Below are 23,038 nucleotides of genomic sequence, written 5' to 3'. Positions count from 1 at the left end.
ACACATACATCCTTTCCCAGTAGCCTTCAGGTAGGTTGGCAGTAAGACAACTTTTTTTTTTTTTTGGCAACGGTACCTGTATTGTGGTTCCAAAGTAGACAATGCATCCACTTCATTAATACTCTTGTATTCTTATTTCTAGACTCTAGAGGAGAAGCCAGGGAGAGGGTCATCCAGTTATTGGTACTGATGGAGAATAATTCCTGTGAGCTACACTTGGTGTCATTGGGCTTGTACCCTACTGTCACCAAGTTCTTCCATGATACCAAGCCCTTCTTTTCCAAGGACAGATGAGAACAGGACTTCTCCCTCGAGAGCCTCCTCCGTCTTCAGTTTGCCCTTTCTTTAGTCCTTGCTGGGTTCAGGCAGTAGTGTGTTCACAAGAGCTACCTGTTAAAATTCCAAGAATTTTATGAGATGGTTGTTAAATACAGCCATTATTAAAAGCTAAATTATATTCACTTAAAATTAAGTAAATTATATTAAAACAAAGATAATAAATATTCAAAGCTCCTCACTCAATTATTTTATTACATTATACTATTATTTATGCTTTTGAGGTTATTTATGTCTATTATGTCTGTATGGTGGAAAATTATAGTATAATGGTGGGCTACCACTGCACCTCTCTTTCCACCTTGGTGTTCTCCATGTCCTGTAATGTCACATTGGTAGCATGAAATTGGCTACCGTGCTCCCATGGAAATTTACACCACGAAATCTGCAAATGCTACAAATCAGGGCCTGATTTATTGTTTTGTTGATTGTTTAGACTTAAGAAAGTGATGGAGAAAATATTAATACTGTAGATTAAACTTAAAAATGTGTCATGTCTGTAACGGTTACGTTGTGAATAGTACAAAAACTTGAGAAAATATTTTCCTAGTATTTGAAAACTATCTTATTCCGCAAAGAACACATTCATGTCATTGATAAGTGAGTCAAATTCTGACATATGTCTTTGTTGTTTCATTTTCATCTCTCATAAATGAAAACATCCGCCAACACTCATATCAGAACTTTCCAACAGAGTCTTTCCTCTGTTGCAACCATACCTCGGCTACAGATACAAGAGTTCACCAAAATAGCAACAAAAGCATTCTGCGGCAATCAATTGCCTACATGGAATTTACATTGAAGAGTATTGTATATTTTATTATTACTTGTAAAGTGTGTGATACACACCCTTTATGTCGCTAAAATTTATAACAAACGTATGCACCTATATATACACAAAAAGTTTTGTCTCTGAGTATGGGTTGTTAAGCATTTACCAGCACATTGCTGCATTCAGGGCCTTGCCTTCCTTAGCACTCCCTGCAATCATGGCTCAAGACCAAAATGTGTATTTTTAAAATCTAATGTCTGTCTTCTCTGCTTAGACTATAAATTCCATGAAGGCAGAGAACATTTCTAGCTTATCCATATCTAGCTTATCTCTGTTTTCTCAGGGTCTAGCCCAGTGTCTGGCCCATGGTGGGTGCTCAATAAATATTTTCTGAATGAATGGATAGATGCATGAGTGAATCCAAATCCTAACCTTCATCTTCCTACTGCCCAGGATTCCCTTACATTTTCTCTTACATTTAATATTATTTTAATTAACAGTGAATGGCAATTTTTGCAATTTCTTTTTTTGGCATCTTAGAATGAATCCATAATGCTTCTTTTTTTTTCTCTGATAAAAAGCTCCTGATTAAATGGTATCAAAACAATGCATCCACTTCATTAATACTCTTATATTGCTTTATCTAAATGACTCATTAAACAACTCATTGTACAGTATAATGCAGCATTTTTCAAACTTTTTGTCTATAACACAGTAAGAAATGCATTTACATGGCAACTCTCTAATGCATATGTACACATGTGTATATATGCATAATGCAATATATATGTGTGTATGTGTATTTTAAAGAAAACTTTCCTAAAACAATACCTAATAACAGAATGCACTCTGATATTTTCTACCTGGGGCTAGTCTGTTCTATTTTATTTTTTAAAAAATCCTGGTTGTGCCCCAATCGATTGATTTTGGAATTACTGGGTCTCAACCTGTTTTTGAAAAATACTTTTCTTTTGAATATAGCTCTCACCCAGAAGGCAGGGTATCCTATTTCATTATTGACTAATTTTAGGTACCTCGCTAACTGTTCCAAATCTTCTTTTCTCCATTGGTTAAATGGAGAGATGTCATGAAAATGAGCATGATTTCTGTGAGAAGAATAGGCCATGTTGTGGTAACAAATGAAGCTCTAAATCTCAGTGGCTTAGTGCAACAAAGTTAATCTCTAGCTCACAGGAAGTTTGATGAAAGTTGGTGACTTTTCAGGGTACCTGTCCTCCTTGTTGTGACCTACTAATCTAGGCTGCTCCCATCTTGTGAAGCTTCATCCCCACACGTGGCCTCCACGACCTTCGTGTCAGGGGACGAAAGACCTGCAGGGTAGCACCATCTCTTAAATGCTTCGTCTTACGAGTGACACATTTCTCCTCCCAGTCCGTTGGGCAGAACCAATGACATGACCCTGCCTAATTACAAGGTAGGTTGGAAAATTTGGGAGACAACATGGATATTCTATCAACACTAAATATCTCAGTGAGTTTTCTGGTAAAATAAATATTCAAATTTAGGTTCCACTTTTATATTCTTTCATAGCACCCTATACTTTCCTTTCTAGGAATTACCATAATTAGAATTACATTAGTTCCTGATATCTTATTACACTCCAATTGCCTTTTGTCTTTCCCAAACTTCATGTAGGCGGGGACCATCTGTCTATTCATAGTTTTCTTCCTAGTGCCTAGCACAGTGCCTGGCATATAATATAGTAGTTTGTCAAGTTTACTGTTATGTTTGTTAAATGAATGAATAAATGTATAATCTACATTGCTTTGACCTACAGTAGGGAAGAGACTTATGTGAGTGATAAATAAGTGCTTTTAAAGACTGAAAATGAGATGACAGCACCTATATTATCAGTAACCTGATGGAGTGACAGCGGATTTAATTTGCAATTATAGTTCTTTTAGAAATTCAGGGCCGGCCCCGTGGCTTAGCGGTTAAGTGTGCACGCTCCGCTGCTGGCAGCCCGGGTTCGGATCCTGGGCGCGCACCGACGCACCGCTTCTCTGGCCATGCTGAGGCCGCGTCCCACATGCAGCAACTAGAAGGATGTGTAGCTATGACCTACAACTATCTACTGGGGCTTTGGGGGAAAAAACAAATAAATAAAATTAAAAAAAAAGAAAAGAAATTCAACATCTGTTATTTCTCTGATTGCATACAAAATATGACACATTCTGTTCAGTGGAAAAAACTGATAAAACAGAAAATCTACAACAGTTTTAGATTTCCTAATTTATCTACATTTATATTACTACATATTGTCTCAATTTTCATTGTTCTTTCTTTTTTAATCCCTTTGGATATTACTAATACCTTGGGTATTATTAGAGAATCTTTCTGTGTTTTTTTCACCTAAGGTTTTTATTTTTGCAAAGACCATTTCCATTAAACAGTGATTGTTCTGAATTTTCTTTAGTCTTTTAACTTTTTACCTCTTATTACCGTGCCACAGGCTTGAAATTCAGTAAACTTGTGATAAAACAACTCTGGTTGTATATCTTTCAAAATGGGGAAAGTGCTACTGAAAATCTATCCTGCACCCACGAATCTAGTAAGATTTAAAAATCACCTTTATTATGATCGAGTATTTTATCTCTGGTGTTTGAAGAATCCTTGTGAATATTGTATCTTTGTTTCTTAGAAAAGAGTAAAGAATTAGGCTGGTCTCTTGCTGTATAAAAAGCAATTTCCTCTCAGAACAGAATGTTTAGGGGAGATTACAGTTTTCAACTTCAAAGCTATATATTCAAATCAGAGACTTAATGTCTGGGTGGTTAGATACAAACAGAAAGATAAAGATAGCTTTCCTGAGTTACATTAGGGAAAAGATAATATTGGCCTTAAATTAGACCAGGGACGCACTCCAGACCAATTTTTTAAAACTTGGCGATAAGTCATTTTAAGCATGATTCATTCTATTGCTGAAAAGTCCCCTTTAATATCTCGATGAGACACTTAAATTCCTTTGAAGTTGAGGATGATCTGGAGTTGATGTCACTCCTCTTTAACCTTACCTAGTAGTTCCACAGGTACTGTAACAATGAACCAACAATCCAGTGCTGGTGTCAGCCTGACCAGTATGTAGTTGACACTTCCCTTTCTTCCAGATGGTCTTCCAGGCGGGCCAGCTGCGTCACCGCCAGCATCTTCTGATTGCTATTGGAAATGGACCAAACGTCATACATCAGGGGCTCTAAGAAGCAGACTATTCTCCATTGTTCAAATTTTTCTTTTCAAATTCATATTCCCTTAAGGACCATATGTCTTTTTGCCTGTCTACAAGTATTATGCCTGCTTTTTCATTCCTTGAAAGGCTCACTAATACTGCTTTTGGGATAATGTGTTGGCTTAAATAGTCTTTTCGTTATGAGTAGAAGTAGAGATACATTTTCTTTGGCATGGCTTGGACACACTATTGTTTTCCCAATTATTTTTGTCATGTATTTAGGAGATCTAAAATTTTTTAAACGACTGAAACCTAGATGCCAATTGTCCCCAAGAACAGCTTCTGTTCTCAATTAATGTAAACCTAGACACAGGACTCAGCACTATTGTGCAGTCTCCAGAAAACCCATTTACAGGAGGGTGGTTAATATGGTGAATTTGAGTCTTTGTTCTGGCTGTGGGAGCTTCGATGCATAAATTAACCTCTCTAAGCCTCAGTTTCCTTATTTCTAAAATGGAGATGATGGTAATAGTACTTGCCTAACAAAGTTGTTGTCAGGATCAAATAAAATAATTCATGTTAAGTGTTCAATAAATTGTCGCTGTTCATTAGCGGGCAATATAGATTTTAGAAAACTTTTTATTAAGGAAAATTTCAGACATATATAAAAGTAGAGAGAAAAGTACAAGGAACCCCCCATGTACTCATTTCTCAGCTTTAGTGATTAGCACTTTATGGCCAATCTGATTTCATTTTATTTCCCACTTCTTTCCCCAGTAGTTATTCATTTGAAGCAAATCTCAGATTTCTTATTTGTTTACCCATAAATATTTTAGTATATGTTTTTAGGAGATAAAGAAAATCTTCATGTTTTTAAATAACCCTAATACCATTACCACATGTTAAAATTAATAAAAGTTCTTTAATATCGTCAACTATCAAGCCACTGTTCAAATTTCTAATTTTCTCACAAAGATCATAATTAAAAAAAATCAGTTTACTTGTTTGAATCTGGATGCAGTTAACATCCACACATTGTGATTGTTGGTATGCCTCTTAATTCTTTTTTAATCCATAATTTTCCTCACCTTTTCTTTGTTTTTTCCTCTTGCAATTTAATTGTTGAAGAAACTGGTCATCTGGATTTTGCTAATTGCTCAGCCATAGTGTGTAGCATGCTCCTTTGTCTCCTATGGTTTTTGTGAACTGGTGGTTAGATCTCGAGGCTGTGTCAGATTCATGTTGGAGTTTTCAGCAGGCCACTTCAGAGGTCACGTGGTCCTTGCATCTGGAGGTACCTGATGTCTAGTGGTATCTCTTTGTGATGCTAGCAGCCATTGAGGTTTAATGCCTAGATCTATTAATTCTTTAGGGGTTGCAGAATGATAATATTCTAATTTTGTCATCCAGTCTTCATTTCTTAGCTGGAATACTATTTGGTTACATAGTGGTAGAGTTTATATAGGAAAGGCAGGATAAATGCTTGATTGTCTCCCTTTATCAGATTTCAAAATAATAAGCTGGCTCACTGGTATCCTCCAACATCACCAATAGGTTTTATTTTGCTTTACTACCTTCACAAACTCATAAAATAAACATATTTGATGTATTTAAATCCTTTCACGTTATTATTTATATAGATACTCAGTGGTCCCATCTTTGGACAGTGGGAGCCCCTTCAGGTTGGCTCCTGAGCCCTTTTGCCATGACTTTGTAGTCTATAATAGCTTCTCTTTTGTCTGGTATGACAAGATGTTCCAAGCTCATCTTTTATTTCTCCTGCCCTTTGAATTAGTCCTTTCTAAGGAGCCCTTATTTCTTTTAGTGGAGATAGTATTTCAAGGTCACAAATGAGGCACTGGGTGCTCATTGCTACTTTTTTGTCATTGTTTCTAGAACTTTTCATCAGACAGAGCTAGGAAATATGGTTTTTGTTTTTGAGATAAAATGCATCATTTGTTCATATTGAGACTTCATATTCAAATTCATGACTATACGATTTTTAGTCTCTTCTACCTAACTTATTTATTTCCTTCCTTCCATGCCAAGAATCCCAGTTCTCAGTAATGCTGAGCATGAGAGAATTTGAACATCACATAATTACTCATTTGCTTTATCCCAAATTATACACGAAATAATCTCAGATACTGACAGTACAAATTCCAAAACTTTAAAAATTTCTTTATTAGTTGTTTTTATTTTGTTCGTGTTTTTAAGCTTCCTTTTATCCTTAGGGTATATATCACAGGGGATGCCAGTCCAATTACTGTGTTTTTAAGTCACTTAGAATGGTTCCTCTCTAGCAGTTATGCCACCAACTAGATACATATTTATGTTCGTTTCCTTTCACTTTTGATTTTAAGGATTGCTTTTTCTTAAAGTATAAATTATTTAAATATTTACATGATCCCAAAGTTAAATCTACCAAACTGGGCACAGCTAAAGAAGTCTAGCTTCTGTTCTTTTCTTCTCTACCTTATTTCCTCCCTCTCCCATAGGTAGGTATTGTTATTTTTATTTTATGGTTATCCTTTTGTTGTTTTAAAATATAATCATATATATTTGTTAAATGTGAGCAAATATATTTGCATAGTCTGTTCCCATATAAGCCGTGGCATACTATACGACTTTCCTAGATCTTGCTTTCTTCACTTAACAGTATTTCCTGGAGCTTATAATAGATTTCTAGAAATAGGCTTGCTAGATATGGGAAATCTAGATGTGAAAGCAGAAAGACAGGAGGTTTTATTTCATTATTCCCTTCAGTATTTCTCTTCTCCCCAGCACTTTCTCTGCACCAACAGGAACACTCTGCAGGCTCCAGGCTCCCCACTTTCTGATGCTCTTTTTATTGTGTAGAGCTCTTTGGGGCTCACCTTCCTCCTCCCTCCAATGCTGCTGACCCCCACCCAGCAAAGACTCAGGTATCAGGACCCTACCGTTGGAAGCCACTGGGGGGAAAATATATATATATATATATTTCAACCAATTATACTATATATATTTCAAACACTTTTTTTCCTGAAGTGGCTAGATATTTTATTGCTGATTTTATTACCCAATTTGTTATGATTTATTCTCTCTTTTGTTTTATTCTTTTTCTTTTCATTTTTAATTATTTTATTGAGGTCATATTGGCTTATAACATTATGTGAATTTCAAGTGTACATTATTATATATCAGTTTCTGTATAGACTGCATGTTCACCACCAATAGTCTAGTTTTTATCCATTACCATACATGTGTACCCCTTTACCCCCTTCGCCCTCCCCCCACCTCCTTCCCCTCTGGTAACCACTAATCTGTTCTCCTTTTCCATGTGTCAAACACATTTTTGATCTTTAAGATGTATAACTGCAAAATTCAAACTATAATGCCCATGTAAATAACCTATAGAGATAAATACTTCTACAATTTAAATCTTATGTATACAAACTATTGAAATCTGTGGTCTTGGCTTGTATAGAGGATACAGTAAAAAAAAAAATAGTCTCATTGATTAGGAAGTAGGAATATTGTTCTTTAAACAAACTCCATAGAAAGAAACCCAGTTAAGAGTGACCACTCACATCAGCAGTTGCCAGCTCTCTTGTCCATCTTGAAACTTCCTCTGGCCAAGCTAATCTGGTTGCCATCCTAACCAGGAATTACTTGCTCATCTTCTGTTTCTGTCCACTGCTTTCGTCAGCAGTTGGCTTAAAACTCACATTCTCCAGGAAGCTTATCTGATCTACTCTATACCCCATGTGCCTCAAATTTAGGGTTGCCAGATTTAGAAAATAATAATACAGGATGCCCAGTTAACTTGAATTTCACATAAATAATGAATACATTTTTCCTCTTCTTTTTAGCATGGGACATGCTTATACTAAAAATTATTTGTTGTTTGTGAAATTAAAGTTTAACTAGGGGTCTTGTATGTTATCTGGCCACTCAAGTTTAAAGGTTTTGAAAAACAATCTCCAAACATTGTTATACTTGTCTATTATATTGCTTTCAAAATTTTCCATGAGTTATTTTATGTGTGTTTTGCTCTCTAAGTAGATTATAAACTCCTTGAAAGTGAAAACTGTCTTCAGCTTTTGTAGTGCACCCCTCCCGCACCTTTCTCCCCACACTATGCTGGTCATCGGTTCTGAGCTAATGTTTAATGAATTGAATACTGCCTCAAAGTGAGCTTCGTTTTCAATTTAAGAGAGAAATCTTTGATTTAAACATAAAACACCATAAAGCTAATTTGAAAAATATTTTCATTTACTGTGTTTTAGCCTTACAAAATTTGTACCATTATCTTACCTGCAATATATATTTACATTTAATTAAATTTAGTAGCTGCTTCTGGCTCCACTTAAAAAAAATGTAGCAGCAGTTGCTTGCAATCGCCTTAATCACTAAGCCAATGAGAAAAATGGCCTTACGCCGGCGTCAGTGTCTGCCGCGGCGTGTTCTCAGCGTCAGCAAAGCCTGGGCCCCTGGAGTCAGCAGAGGGAGCCAACGCCAGTCTGGGTTTCTCTCTGCTGAGAAGGAGCTGACTTCTACTTCCAAAGCTTCAAAGGAGCGGCTCCTGTTTGAAGGCCCTTTACTTGTTCTTAGTGTTGAGATCCAGGGCAGAGGTGAAATAGCTAACTGAGATAACTCAATAACCAGTATCAAGTTTATGTTAGCAATTGAGTGGGGTGCAATTAAAGCGCATACCGTGGACTGCAGCTATGAAAGTTTAATTTGCTGTTAATTCTCTAAACAAAATGTTCTGGTACCTCAGGGTTTTGAGACGCCAATCTCGGTTTCTGAAGGAACTGGCAAGGTTGTGAAGAGAAACCTCAGGGGAAACGGCTGAGCAGTGTTTCATCCCAGGCACGTGGGACACAGAGCAAACGGGCAGAGAAAAAGGAAGCGGGTTTGGGGGGGGGGGGAGGAGAAGGACTGTTCTTTTTATCTAAAAGGAACAGAAAGGGAAATGGTAAAAAGCCGAGAAGTGGTGTGACTGGAGGGAATCAGGGGAATTTGTTTTTCTGAAACACGGAGAGCTGTGGGGGCTGCGGGAGGAAGACAGGAAGTAGCCCGCCTGGGGGCTGGAAAGGGGCCCTGCGCCGCCGGCCTAGAGCGGAAAGCAGTGTGGAGCAGTCCTGTGGGAGGAGGCCCCAAGGACAAGCTAGAATTAAGGGAGGGTGTAAAGAAACCGTCCACACACGCTCTGGTGAGATGAGAGATGGAATCAAATTAAAAAAAAAAGGGGGGGGGGGCGGTGGTGGCACGGGCTGGGTTGCCTAGTGGTTAAGCTCCTGCGCTCCTCTTCCGCGGCCTGGGGGTCTCGGTTTGGGGTCCCCGCGGCAGCTTCTGCACCGCTAATCAAGCCATGCTGAGGCGGCGTCCCATATAAAGTAGAGACAGATGGGCAGGGATGTTAGCCCAGGGCCAATCTTTCTCTGCAAAAAGAGGAGGATTGGCAACAGATGTTAGCTCAGGGCTAGTCTTCCTCACCAAAAAAAAAAAAAAAAAAAAAATTGTTAGAGAGATACCTTGTAGACTATATTTTAAAACAATGATTTTTTGTTATTAAATTAAAAAAATAAAATCTTTTTTTTTTGTGAGGAAGATAAGCCCTGAGCTAACATCCGTGCTAATCCTCCTCTTTCTGCTGAGGAAGACCTGCTCTGAGCTAACATGTATTGCCAATCCTCCTCCTTTTTTGTTTTCTCCCCAAAGCCCCAGTAGATAGTTGTATGTCATAGTTGCACATCCTTCTAGTTGCTGAAAAAATAAAATCTTTTAGTTTTTTTAGAAATTACTGTGGGAGGTCATCATTATAGATTTGTGTTTTTGAGCAGAAAGAGCCACTGTCAGAATTTTTTCCCCAAACTATTAAGAGCTTTAATTAAAATATCGCCCACAATCTTATCGCTCAGATATTATCACCATTGTAATGTTTTGATATGCATCCTTCTGGAAAATGCATGTGTCCACATATAGATATATTGGATATTTTAAAAAGCAGTGAGATCACGCTGTACTTAATAATGGTAGCTAACACTTGCTGAGAGCTTAGTGTATGCCAGGCACTGTCCTCAGGGCTTTCCTTGTAATACTGCATTCAATCCTCATGACAACCTGATGAGGTGGGAATATCATTCCTGTTTTATAAATGAGGCCCAGAGAGGTTAAGAAACTTGCTCCAGGTCACACAGCTAATAGTTGGGATTTGACTCCAGACCATGTGACTCTAGATTCCGTACTTTTAACCATTATAACAAATTATCTTCCAAATTGGTGTTCTGTGATCTGCTTCCTTTTCACTTAAAAATAACATCCATAGGGCTGGCTCTGTGGCATAGTGGTTGGGTTCCTGCATTCTGCTTCAGCAGCCTGGAGTTTGAGGGTTTGGATTCCAGGCGTGGACCTGTGCCACTCATCAAACCATGCTGTGGTGATGAACCACATACAAAAATAGAGGAAGATGGGCACGGATGTTAGCTCAGGGACAATCTTCCTCACTAAAAAACAACAAGAACAGAAAACATATATATTTGTATGTTACATTTATATATATATTTACAGGTTATATTTATATATATGTGTTATATAAATACAACAAATAATGGATATCCTTCCATGTCTGTATAGACCTTCATCATTGATAAGGTGTCATAAAGCATGTACTCAGTCCTCCACTGATGGGTATTTAGGTTGTTTCACATTTTTTGCTATCGTATACATACATCTTTCTTCATTTATTCTATCATTTTTTATAGTTTATAATTTTTTAATAATTTATAATTTTATAATTTATTTTTTATAATTTATTTCTAAATGTGGGATTTCTAGGTTAAAGGCTTTTTTTTTGATAACATTGTGAATTCCATTTGTGATTCTCAATGCACATTCCACCAGCATTGAGCTCTGAAAACTTGCAAGCTAACCTTGAAGTTTGGACTAACGTGTCAAGAGACTCCCTATCGCCACCTAGTGGCACTATCTCTAAATTGTAGTGGCAACGTTTTGAGATCGTTGAAGAACAATCCTGGGAAGGATCTTGAGCAAAATGTTCTGAATTTTTCATTTTTATAAATAATACTGGGATGATCAAATTTATTCATATTTAAGATCACTTTCTTAGGAAATAGAGTCATAGAAATTCTATACATTGTCGTACGGTATAAACATTAAACTTTTTGTCTTATAAATGTAATTCATATTATAAAAACATAATAAAGAATGAAAATTACATTAAAGTATAGGTAAAATAAAATGACCTGTAATTTCATTAGCCAGCAAAACCACTTTTTAGGGACCATTTAGTTAAATTTTATTTTAATATTTTTACAAACAAAATTAGTGTTATAGGTGTATGCAGTTTAATAGCCTGCTTTTTTAACTTGACTTTTTTTTTTTGGTTATATTTTACTAATCTGGTGTTTTATTTTTTAAAAGAACAAAGAGTAAATAATACATATTAATTTCCACCCAGCTAATTGCCTGGCTTATTTTATAAAAATATGTATTTAGTAAATATCAAAACTGAATATTAAATAACATTTTATATAGATGATCATATAATTTTCTCCGTTATTCTGTTCATGGGGTGAATTACACTGATTGACTTCAAATATAAACCTGTCTTGGATTCTTGGAATAAACTCAACTTGGATGTGATATATTATCCTCTTATAGCTAGACTTAATTGGCTAATATTTTGTTTTGGATTTTTGTATCTGTGTTCATAAGAGAGATTGGGCTACAATTTTTCTTTCTTGTGGTATTGTTGTCTAGTTTTGGTATCATGATCATGATGGCCTGATAAAATGCCGTTGGAGTATAAATACTCCAGCTTTCTTGATACTTGAGTGAGATAACAGACATGAGGTATTCCAGATTTCCCCTGTGGATGCAGGCTCCAGATACTCACGATGGCAACTATTTTTTGGCTGCCTTCCCTTCCTGTGTCACTCACACTTCCCTACTAATGTTTCCTGGAATCACCACTTGTACACAAATCCTTCTCTTGAATCTGCTCTGTGGGGAACGTGAACTAAGACAGGATCATCGGCTCTTAATTCCTGACCATTTTGGCAGCTTTTGGATGCCTTAAAGCAGATGTGGGTTGCATTTTATCCAATTTTTCTAATTGTTCTTTGTGAGAGTTGGTTGGGTATAATCTAGTCCATTATGGCTGAAAGAAGAAACGCTTAGTGATGTTCTATTTAAACATCATATATCTAGCGTAAAAAATGAAACACCTATGGACAATTTGGAAACTTTCCTCATAGTTGGATTCAATCTTTAATATTTATGAGTTCTGATTTAAAGTAACTCTGGTAACATAGCCAGTCTTAATCTTTATAATTCCCTCTGATGGCTTATCTTGGAGTCAGATCCCTTCTGAGGAAGGTTCACACTTCTGGGACTTCAGGCCAGTTTGGGGTTCCTCTAACCTCTCCCAATGACCTGTGTTCTCATCTGTATGTGGCATTACCCAGGTTAATTAAAGGTAAGCCTCAGTTTATCCTTTTAGCCTCCTATTGCCTTGGAAGATTGCTGTCCCCCTGGTTCCCCTGTATCTCTTCAAAGCAGAGAGAGAGACAGTAGACAATGGACCTTATGTTCACCACGACAACAATAAAACCTCCTTTCTCTTGAACAAGAATTCAATTTCCACTTTACCTAAAAAAGAGAGAAACATTGCTGTTCTCAACTACTACTGCATCTCGAGCTTCTTACACATCGCTAAATTTAAATATGGTAGCGTTTCACTCATTGTTTGAGTTGTCGTACTAATCTACAACTTTCATAAATAGCACTACTTAAAAGAGACACAACCCTTTTCACAGAGTATTTTTTAAAATAACTTTGAAACAATGTTTAGCATTTCAAGAAGCAGAATGTTGTCCTATGTTTTTTCCTCATCTGTTTCTCCTTCTCTTTCTTTCCAGAATAATTCAGTTCGAAGGCCATTAGGCGGGGTTGAGCAGGTCAGTGCTCTTGTTGGGGAGAGGAGATGTCAGCAACCCATAGTGGGGCATCAGAGCTTGCAGGAGTAAAGGTGGATGCGCACTCAGGGAGACAGGCCAGCTTGGGGTGGAGGGCATACACATGAGGGGGTGGTGGGCCCTGGCATGGAGTGTCCGAGCCTGAGCAAGGTGGGGTACACACTCACATGACAGGACCATGGGAGCCCAGCATGTGGTGTCAGAGCCAAGTGCCATGAGGAGGGCATCTCTGTGAGGGGAAGTGGCACCCCAGCGCTGGGTGTTAGAGTCCTAGTGGGGTAAGGGGGCATTCATATGGGAGGGCAACCTGGCAGGAGGTGTCAGGGCCTGAGAGGGTGAGAAGGGTGTAGGCAGGGGATGGTGGTAGTGGGATATTATATACGGAAAGAGTTCAAATAAGTAAATATATTGAGGATAGTGGAAGCAACGTTTCTTGCTGTCAGAGAAGAGAGTTACAACTATGGAAAGGGAGAAAACTGATGAACCCTCTGGTGTTGGTTTGGAAGTAGAGATAGCACTGTGAGTTCATAGTTTTCAATACACGTAGATGGATGATATAGAAATAAATATAGGGGTGTGTGTGTGTGTGTGTGTGTGTGTACATACATAAATTCCCTAGATCTGTCACTTGAGAGGGACTGGGTGTAGTACACCCCAGAAGCAAGAGCACGTCTAGCGGCTAGATCTTGGTTCTAAGTATCACTCTCTACTAAAAGGATCCAGGACCCCTTGGAAAAATGGCTGATTCCAGGGCTAGGGCAGGAGAAGTACAGAATAAGCCCAGAATACCTTCTTGTGCCAAAGGACACAAAAGCCAGCTTGATAGTAATGGATTAAAATCCATTGAATAAAATAGAACCATGAATCAATATGATATAAGTAAATGAGTAAATTGAAATATTGTTGAGGAACAGGGTATCTACATAGTCTCAAAGTACTTCCCTACAAAATACGTAGTAATTACAGAGGAGAAAAGTGTAACTTTACAGTGGTCTAGTCTGGCAGACACCACCTTAATCTAGTGGTGAAACTGAATTATCACCAATAATAGATCTTGATGGGATGCAGTAAGAACAACACAGCCTCACTTTGGTGATACTCCTGCCAAAGGTGGTGTATAACCTGCATCTACTCACAAGGAAACATCAAATACACAGACATTCTCTCTGTCTTTCTCTTTCTCCGTCTTTCTCTATCTCTCTCTCTCTCTCTCTTTCTCTCTATCTCTGTCCCTGTCCCTGTCTCTATCTCTATCTCTATCTCTATCTCTATCTCTATCTCTATCTCTATCTCTATCTCTATCTCTATCTCTATCTCTATCTCTATTTCATACATACCTTGGGTAATTTGTTTTTGTCATTGACTTTAATGTGCTAAAACATTTTAACTCTAGAATCTAATCTTATAAAAGATTTGAAAAGATAAGGCACCAAACATCCCTATAACTATTTATGAAGATTACTTATAAAATGTAGTTTGAAAACTCTATTGAGTCTAAAATTCATTTATGAAAGAAATGTCCAGACATTTATTTTTGAAAAGTGAGACAAATGACAAAAGTATTGCTTTCATTTGTAAGCAATCAAAGAGTCATGATAGGAGAAAGTCAATATTTGCCCAATAAATATAAATGTAAATTTCCATGATACATATTAACATAATATGCAGCATAATTAAGTGACCATAAAAACACTAAATCCTTTATTCATATACAGCACTGTCTGAACTAAATTCTCAAACTGGCTAGGATGTCTTACCGAGAATTGTGTACCTTTTCCTTTTTTAAGTATGTGAGACTGTGTAACTCTCAGACCTCTTTCACTAATCAGACATGATGAACCTGAGGCAGTGGCTGAAGGTAAGTTCTCTGTTATACAGAATTTGTTGGTAGACCATTTTCACCTGGAGACACTTTTTCTCTAGGTTTCTGAGACACCCACTGTCCTGATTAATTTCCTTCTTCATTGTTGAGTAAGTCTCCATTTCTTTTGCTGACTCCTCCTCCTCTAGCTGACCTTTAAAGGTAAAAGTGCCCAGGGTCAATCCTCATTCCTCTTCTCTATCTACATCCTCCTGCTAGGTCGGGTCCTCTGGTTCATGGCTTTATATACCATCTGTATACTCATGGTATTCAGATTTTGGTTGCCAACCTAGATCTCACACCTGGTCTTCAAACTTGTATCTCCACATTTTGAATTAACTTCTCCACTTGGATATCAAATAGGCATAAGCAAACTTGACGTGACAAATATGGAACTATTGATTTCCCCATCACCCCCAACCCATCCTCTCCCTCCACAAAGCCTTCCTCATTTGAGTTAGAAGTACCATCCTCCACCATGTTCAGTTTAGTAGCTCTGGCTAAAAACTCTGGAGTCCTCCTTGAATCTTCTTTTTTCCTTACAATTCACAGACAATCCATCCGTATTCTCCTCATTCTCATCTAAAATATCCTGAATCTGACGACTTTTCACTCTTTCCAACATTGCAACCTTGGTTCAAGACACTTGGACTATTGCAACAACCTCCTAACTAGTCTTCTGGCCTTCACTCTTTCTCTACACAGCAGCCAGAGCATAAGTTAGAAAATATCACTCATCTACTTAAAACACTCCTGTGGCTTCCCATAGCAACCAGAATAAAACCCAAACTCTGTATTGTGACCTGCAGGGGCAACATTATCTGGCCTTTAACAAACGCTTGGACCTCATCTCTTCACTCCCCTCTTGTTCACACTGATTGTATTAGTTTTCTATTGCTGCTGTAACAAATTACCAAGAACTTTAGTGGCGTAAACAATACAAATCTATTCTCCTACAGTTCTGGAGGTTGGAAGTCCTAAAATCAAGGTGTTGGTGGGGCTATGTTCTTTCTGGAAGCTCCGGGTGAGAATCTGTTTCTTTGTCTTGTCTAGGTTTCAGAGACCATCTATAATCCTTGACTTGTGCTCCATCTTCAGCTTCAAAGCGAGCAGTGCAGCCTCTTCCATTCTCTCTCTCTGACCCTCCTGCTTCTCTCTCATCAGGACCTGTGGGATTACATTGCGCCCAGCCGATAATTCAGGATGGTCTCCCTATCTTAAGATCCTTAAATTAGGGCTGGCCCAGTGGTGTAATGGTTAAGTTCGTGCACTCTGCTTCAGTGGCCCTGCATTCGCAGGTTTGGATCCCAGGTGTGGACCTACACACGGCTCATCAAGCCGTGCTCTGGTGTTCTCCCACATACAAAGTTAGAGGAAGATTGGCCCTGAGCTAAAATCTTTGCCAATCTTCCTTACCAAAAAAAAAAAAAAAAGATCCTTAAATCAGTCACATCTGAAGTCCCTTTTGCCCTTAGGGTAACATATTCACAGATCCCAGGCATTAGGATGTGGACACTGTTGGGTCGGGGACATTATTCATTATTCAGCCTACCACACTGCCCTAGTCCCACTGGCCTTCTCTCTGTCCTCAGTCCCACTTAATTTATTCCTGTCTCAGAGCCTTTGCCCTTGGCGTTCCTTCTGCTTAGACTGTCTTCCTCAGCTGGCTGACTCCAACTCAAATGCTACTCCTTAGAGAGGCCTTCTTTGAACATCCAGATAAAGAAGGTTCCTCCCTACCACCCTTTCTTATATTGGCCTATCTTATATTCTCCAGGCTCTTATTTGTTCCTGAAAATAGCTGATTCATTGTTAGAGGGGAACGTTTTTTCTCTACTCCTCTGATTTCCATGAGGAGGGCATTTTCCTTAACACTCCTGACCTTTTGCTCCACTCCTTTCTCCTCCTTACATATGGGAAGCGGGTTATCTGAGGAGTGAGTTGGAGGAGGAACTGGACATGAGTAGCAGAAACTTCTGCTGCCTTCCCTTTTGGGACCTGCCTGCCTGGAGAAAGCACTTGTTCCCAATTGTTTTTGGCCATATATGAATAGTAAAGGCCCAGTGGTGTGGTGAAAGCTGCCTGTGGTGATCCAGCATCTTTGATGACTTGGGCAGATGAATCTCCAGGGGAACTGGGAGTTGAAAGCTCACTTGGCTCCTACATCTAAAGCCAGACTCTCTGTGTCAGCTTGGTCAGTTTTAAAGGTGATATTTTGGTCTCCACATGCAGATTCTTTTATCTTACCTCTTAATTGGTTCAGAACTTGGGCAGGGAATTGGGATGCTATTTGTTGCCATCCGCCTCAATGCCCCCCAAATTTTGTATTTGAGTTTTTGATGCTTCTTTTCCCTTCTGAAAGTGAGTCCTGAGGGATGAAAGGGTATTCACCTTTTCCTATGCCTAGGATATCCCCACCACCTAGGATAGTGCTTGGCACAAAGAATGTACTCAATAAACATTGTTTACTAGGCAGTTTCATGTTAAAATACATAGACACTGACTTTTGGTTGTGAACTCATTGGAGACTTACTGTGCAATAGGTCAAATTAACTGTAAGGGCAAAGGCAATTTTTGCTGAAGTTGCCCCTATTAACCTACAGCTTATTTAAAGGTATAACAATACTTTCCATGGAATGTATTTTTAAAACAAGCCTTTAGACATTATTAAGTCTTTTATAAAAAGCAGGATATTAGGTGATTTTTTTTCCCACACAACTCATGTTAACTTGACAGCTTCCACGATTAGCATTAACATTGTAATTTTCTTGTTAAGCCTAAGATGAGTCAGAAATTTAAGATTTCTACCATTGTGGCATTTAGTATAGCCTGGAATGTAAAACAGTACATGTGATATTTCAAGATTTTCAGATATTTGACAGTCAATTCTTTAGCAGACATTATACAACTACTGTATGCAACACATTGTGTTGGACACGGGCTTACAGAGATGAATAACATACACCCTCAACCAGCGAGCTAGTGGGAGATAGGGCTGTGAAATAATATTGGAGCTTACTATGTGCCTAGCACTATTCTAAAGGCTTTTATTATTTTTTTTTTTAACACACTTAATACAACAACCGGGTGAGTTAGCTACTATAACATTCCTTGCATTTTATTGAGCATGCAGCAAACAGCCTTGGGAGATATACTGTCTCCATTTAGAGCAAACAGCAGTTTCCCTAAACTCTCCTGTAACCACACTGCTTGTATAGGTGTCATCTGGTCCTTTTTGCTTCCCCCTGTGGGGACTGGGGCTCAAGGAATCAGCACAAAACATGCCGATACTCTGGCTACTGCAGTTGTCAGTAATAAACTGTCTTTCATCTCTGACCCAGGAGTTTTGTATCTTCTACCATCATCCATGAAACTATGACAGGCTAACTTGCTAGTTTGCAGGTAGGGTAACATTTCAGAATCTTCACAGTTCTTGATGCTGATGAATGAGGAAATTGAAAGACAAAATGGTTCATTAACTTTCCCAAAGTCACTTGGCCAGTAAGTGGTGGAGATGGGATCCAAACTCTTGTAGTCCAGGGAATTTGATGAGTTCAGTTTCAGGCATATGAGATTTGAGGTGCCTTGGGCCATCCAACTGGTGATATATCCAGTAGGTCTTTGATCTTATATAGAGAAACCCAGGATGTAGATTCACATGTGGGAACCAGTTATGTAAATGCTGTTGCTGAGATGATGAAGTGAGGATAGAATGTGTAGAGTCCTCTTTCTAGAAGCTTGGCTATGGAGAGACAGATATAGCTTGGTTGCTAGAGAAGGACTTAGAGGGTATATCATTTATTTATGAATTTTTAATTTGGGTTAGATCGAAACATGTAAAAATATTATTGGGAAAGAACCACTAGCAATGATGAGATTGAAGGTAGAGAAGAGAGAGGGAAAGTTGTTGGAGCAAGACCCCTGAGGAAATAGAAAGTGATGGAACCTAGATCATACCTTTTCCACTGAGATGAGAAGGAAGGAAGGAAAGATAAGTAAGATGCTGATATATCTGTAGTTGTCAGGATGGTATACAAAGTTGAGGGAGTTCTTCTCTAAAATTGCCTAGGTTATTGCTAAGAGGAATGACAGAGGTGTTCAGGTTGGGGGCTCCAGGAGAACAGTGTTGATTAGAAATAGCTGTAGGAGGAACAGAAGATGGAGTTGTCCATAGACCATTGACTCTCCTGTGTCTGGCCCAATGCCTTGCACATAGGAGGTGCTTAATAAAATGAATTGAATTAATGAACAGACATATGTAGAAGGATTCTTGGGCAGCAGTGAGGTATTGGATGAGCTTGGAATTTCTGCTGAGGCTGATTTCTGAGATGTTGAGTTATGGGCATGGAGCAGTATCATATTTGGTGACTGCTTATGTCCACTAAGTGGGTAGGGCCCAGCCCAGCTGCTGAGAGATGGAAGGACAGTCAATCCTGGGGCAGAGGAAGGGCCGAAGCAGGGATCAGCTGGGATGAGGAAGGAATAGTACAACTTGTGGGCTCTCCTTTGACTACTATGGATACCAGGAGGTTGAAGCCTGGCCACATCTGGATTCTAAGCATATTCTAGAGCAAACAAGGATTGTTTAAGTCATGATGTGATCTGAGAATAAATTCAATGATATGACCTCATTCCAAATGGGGTCATTTTTCATTTTTAATGTATTTACAGAATTGAAGTTTAGGCTTCCAAGGAAATGAAATAAAGGGATGAAGGTCAATAAAGGCGGTGGGAAAAATAGCTCAAAATGAGCCATGGGGCATTCCATTTTAAAAGAAATGTGTTTGTGGTCACCAGAAAATGATTATAATGGTTGTAAACAGGGAATAGTCATAAGAGAAAGATTTAAGTAACTTTCCATTACTTGGCAATGTTTTTAATTTGGCTACATCTGATACCAATAGGGGAGGGAGAAAGCCATCCCATAATTCTAAAACTAAATTAAAATTGCTGTTGAGGCATCTGAAGATTTTGATCTTGGAGAGTAATTGGTTTTTATTTCAGTTCATGCAAGTCAGCAGGCAGGGTGAAAAAAGCATTGACCTGCAGCAAAGCATTAGCCTTCCAAGCAATGGGTCTTGGTTTCCATAAGTGCAGTTTAGGAAAATACGCTACAAACCTTCTGCATCTAAACTGAACGGTGCTGTACAATTTAAATGCACAGGAACCTCCAACCACGTGCATTTGGCAGGTGTCCAAGGATACCAGAAGCTCGTGGTCTTGACTTAAGTGAAGGACCGTGATAGCACCTCCCAAGAGAGCTATTTATAGGACACCAGTGCCTGTCATTTTCCTTAACTATCATCTAATTGATCTTGATGTTTTCAGACTCTGCCATTCATTTCAACAAGAAATTATAGGTTTTCAAAGCTAGACCATCATGCCTGGCCATCCAGTGGTTTCCTATTACTCACCTGCCACTGCTTGGGAAAGTCATCTGAGGAAATGTAATGAGATCACTGGGACAACCCCTTCTCAAGGCTAGTTTTTCCAGCACACTGTATTGCATTGTTATTTTTAACTTACCAACATTAGCTTTTTTTCTTCCTAAGGAGACTTGAGTCCACTCAATTTCCCTGACTGTCAAAAACGCAAATTGCAATTTTATTTATTTTTTCTTATTTCCTGGAAAACTATAACCTTCATGTCCAGCCTCATTTTCTTTTTTCTCTTTTTTTGATTTTCTTACAGAGCAGAGATTAAATCTGATCACTGCAAGATGACATTGCAAGAGCAGGCTGGACGCATTTTCAAGTGGCCGGACTTTTGGAGGGGAAGGCAGTCGAGAAAGGCAGCTTCCATCCAGTAGGGCAACACCTCTTAACTCATCTTCCTGCTCTTTCCTGACCCCTCTCCAATCTGTTCTCAATCCAGTGGCCAGGGTGATCCTGGTAAGACACAATGGATCATATCAGTTGTCGACCTTAAAAATAAAACAGCCAGTTATTTTACCAGCAAAATGGGTTTATTTGGGAATAGCAAAGAATTGCAATTTGGGACAAGCAAGCTGTGGCAAAACCACAGGCAAGTCTGGCAAACAAAGGAGAGGAACTTTACAGAGAAAAAGGAGGAAGTTGGGAGCAGCTCCTTTGAACGAAAATCCCTTGGAGGAAAGCAAAAGTTCAGGGTGGTGATGGTTTCTTATTGGCTAAGTTGCAGTGTTTATTATTGGCTGGGCTTGTTGCTGGGCAAGGAGAAAGTCTTCCTTCCTCCTGCTGGAGTAGTAAAGGAAGCTTCTTCCTGTCTGAGATGCAAGGTACATCTCTTCCTGTTTGGGGACTGCAGACCTCAAGGAGTGGTAGTGTGTGAGAGCTCCCCCTACAGAGCTTCCCAACTCCATTTTAAATGAGGTTTCCCTGTGTTAAGTTTCACACAGTCTTTTACCCTAAACCCTACCTGATCTGTCCTCCCACTGCCTCCCCATCTCTACAACTTTCCCCTCATTCACTCAGCTTCCCCCCAAAGACTTTGTTACTGTTCCTTGAACACACCAGCCATGTTCCTGCCTCAGGATGTTGCCCTTGCTATTTTCTGTTCCTAGAATGCTCTTCCTCCAGACATCCACATCATTTGGTCTGTCACATCCTTACTGTATGTACTCAGGGAGGCCCTACTTGACCATCCTATTTTAAATTGCAAGCCCCTCTCCCAATCCTCGCCTGGAATTCCCTCTTCCTCATCCCTGTGTTACTTTTCTCCATAGCATGTGTCACCATCTATCTTACTACATGAATTTTTTTTCCATGTTTGTTTCTCCCCACTAGCATCTAAACTCCAAGATGGCAAGACATTTTGTGCATTTTGTTTATTGCCGTATCCCTACTGCTTAGAAGAGTGCTTTGAATGAATCAGTAAGTATGTTGTCAACTAGTGGCTCATTTCAGGAAGCCTACCAATATTTTATAAGGTTGTTCCTTAATACTGCCTGGAATCTCCCTTTTGAGTTGATGTGCTGGTGGTATCTTTCCATGAATAGAAACCACAAATACCCATTACCACCCCAGAAAAGAAACACAGAAGAATGCAATGGGTTTTTAATGTACGTCTCCATTTTCAAATACTTGAAAAATAGGTCATTCATAGTCTTTCCCATATAATTAAGAACTCCATTAGTACCATTAGCAAGTTATTAGCAGTAACTTGGAACTAAGTATGTGTGTCATAATCTTTCCCCAAATAAAGAAACAACTTTAATAGCTCTGAAAGATGTCTTCAACTGAATTGGTTCAATTTAGTTTTGTTTTTGAAGAAGTGATCTCTCTGCACTGGGGGGCAATTTTCCAACTCATTCAATACTTATTAAACATATTCTACATTCCAAGCAATAATATCATGCACTGTGTTGTAGTTATTTCATTTTTTAACTTCTATTAGCAGTCTTAAATTGGGGTACTTAGCTTTTGCTGAGCCAGGCTCTTGGTAAAAGTCTTGTTTTCCCTTTTAAGAATCTTCAGGAAGTTACATCTGTTAAAAATAAGACAACAGGCCCAAAATGGAGTCACTTTACTTTACGCACCACGTCATCAAAGCGAGACTTAATTACAGTTTCAGCTCTCCCAAAGATGGAATCTTAAACCAGTCAATCAGGAATGGCCTAATTAGCACTAGTTAGATAATCTGCCTGATAGACCTTGTCACCCCCTAAAGGAAAGTAACTTTACAATAACTGACCTACTTTTCTGCCTAGTGTAACTTCCTTGTTCCTGCTCCCTTCTGGCTGTAAAAGTCTTCCATTTTGTACAGCTCCTCAGAGCTCCTTTCTATATGCTAGATTGGATGCTTCCTGATTCGTGAATCACTGAATAAAGCCAATAAGATCTTTATAATTTACTCAGTTGAATTTTGTTTCTTAACACACCCTTTGAAAGACACACAGTTCACCTTCCCGGGGAATGTCT

This window comes from Diceros bicornis, chromosome 21 (genome assembly GCF_020826845.1).
Source record: "Diceros bicornis minor isolate mBicDic1 chromosome 21, mDicBic1.mat.cur, whole genome shotgun sequence".
Taxonomy (NCBI): Eukaryota; Metazoa; Chordata; class Mammalia; order Perissodactyla; family Rhinocerotidae; genus Diceros; species Diceros bicornis.
This window is presented reverse-complemented; position numbering follows the sequence as displayed.